This window comes from Saccopteryx leptura, chromosome 13, assembly GCF_036850995.1.
Source record: "Saccopteryx leptura isolate mSacLep1 chromosome 13, mSacLep1_pri_phased_curated, whole genome shotgun sequence".
NCBI lineage: Eukaryota > Metazoa > Chordata > Mammalia > Chiroptera > Emballonuridae > Saccopteryx > Saccopteryx leptura.
This window is the reverse complement of record NC_089515.1, coordinates 33,340,073-33,342,112: the sequence shown is the minus strand read 5'-3', so window position 1 is coordinate 33,342,112 and position 2,040 is coordinate 33,340,073. Positions and strand designations below refer to the sequence as shown.

At 48.5% G+C, this 2,040-nt stretch overlaps 1 non-coding gene across 1 annotated transcript; it reads right to left on the bottom strand.

Moving 5' to 3' along the window:
- Positions 1-652: 652 nt before the first annotated feature.
- TRNAP-GGG (transfer RNA proline (anticodon GGG)) lies at positions 653-728 on the bottom strand. The gene has a single exon. It is a non-coding gene; the product is annotated as a tRNA-Pro (tRNA).
- Between the last annotated feature and the right edge of the window lie 1,312 nt (positions 729-2,040).

The following is a 2,040-nucleotide window of genomic DNA, read 5'->3' as shown; positions in this document are numbered from 1 at the left end:
AAACACTTTAACCACGGCAGCTCTGGAAGAGTCTGAAGCATAGACAAGGCTCTGCTGGATGGTTCTTCAGCTTCTTATGACATCGATTGGGATCACTGGGTGGTATGTCTGTGATCCCACGCTCAAGCCGGCGACCCCACGCTCAAGCCGGCGACCCCATGCTCAAGCTGGCAACTCTGCACTCAAGCTGAATGAGCCCAAGCTCAAGCCAGTGGCCTCAGGGTTTCTACTTGGGACCTCAGCTCCCCAGGTCAATGCTCTATCTACTGTGCCACCACCCCTCAGGCTTCATTTCTTTCTTTCTTTCTTTTTTATTTATTTATTTATTTATTTATTTATTTATTTTTGTATTTCTCTGAAGCTGGAAACGGGGAGAGACAGTCAGACAGACTCCCGCATGCGCCCGACCGGGATCCACCCGGCACGCCCACCAGGGGCGACGCTCTGCCCACCAGGGGGCGATGCTCTGCCCCTCCCGGGCATCGCTCTGCCGCGACCAGAGCCACTCCAGCGCCTGGGGCAGAGGCCAAGGAGCCATCCCCAGTGCCCGGGCCATCTTTGCTCCAATGGAGCCTTGGCTGCGGGAGGGGAAGAGAGAGACAGAGAGGAAGGAGGGGGGGTGGTAGAGAAGCAAATGGGCGCTTCTCCTATGTGCCCTGGCCGGGAATCGAACCCGGGTCCCCCGCACCCCAGGCCGACGCTCTACCGCTAAGCCAACCGGCCAGGGCCTCTTTTTTTTCTAAGCCAACCGGCCAGGGCCTCTTTTTTTTTTTTTTTTAAAGAACTAAACATTACACATAATCTTTTGTTTTTCATTTTAGGAAGTCTTGAAACCAATGTTTAATACTTGGATAATATTCCATCTCATGGCGGAGCATAATTTCCTAATGTTAACCTTATTTGTTAGGTTGTTTCTATTTCTAATTTTCAAGCACAGAATTTTACTCTTGTTGCCCTAATTTCTGGAAATGAATCTGCAAAGCAATAATGGCCTCAACCAGTATGAAAGTGTTCCTCTCATGAGAAGCACTGCTGTTTGGTAGTCCACATAGGTTGAGCCTGTGGTTGTGGCACTGGCGATTCGGCTGTGCAAGCTTCCCACAACCTTGGCAGTACTGGGCATTGTTGTAAAAAACAAAGCACAGTGAGGTGAGAAGAATGATTTAATAGCATAAAATGGTATTTGTCTTTTTTTTTTTTTTTTTTGTATTCCTCTGAAGCTGGAAACGGGGAGAGACAGTCCGACAGACTCCCGCATGCGCCCGACCAGGATCTACCCGGCACGCCCACCAGGGGCGACACTCTGCCCACCAGGGGGCGATGCTCTGCCCCTCCGGGGGGGGGGGTCGCTCCACAGCGACCAGAGCCACTCTAGCGCCTGGGGCAGAGGCCAAGGAGCCATCCCCAGCGCCCTGGCCATCTTTGCTCCAATGGAGCCTTGGCTGCGGGAGGGGAAGAGAGAGGCAGAGAGGAAAAAGGGGGTGGGGGTAGGGAAGCAAATGGGCGCTTCTCCTATGTGCCCTGGCCGGGAATTGAACCCGGGTCCCCCACACGCCAGGCCAATGCTCTACCGCTGAGCCAACCGGCCAGGGCCATATTTGTCTTTCTTGAACTGTTTGTTTTTCTATTGTTATTTCCCCAACTTTTTATTTTGAAAAATTTAAAACTTACAGAGAAGTTGAGTCTCATATTCCCTTCACCTAGGTTTATCAATTGTCAATATTTTGCCACATTTGCTTTTTCTCTCTTTCTCTCTCAATACACACACACACACACACACACACACACACACACAGTTTTGTTTTTGCTGAACCATTTGAAAGCTGCAAACATCACAACATGTTATCCCTAAATACTTCATCATGTGTTTCCTACATAACCAAAATACATTCTCACATGCAAGAAATTTAATACTGATACAAACAGAATCTAATACATATTACATAAACAAATTTCCCAATAATCCCAAAATGTCTTTTAAAGCTGCTTTTTAAAATCTAGGATTCAATCAAGGTTCATATATTGCATTTGTTTGACTCA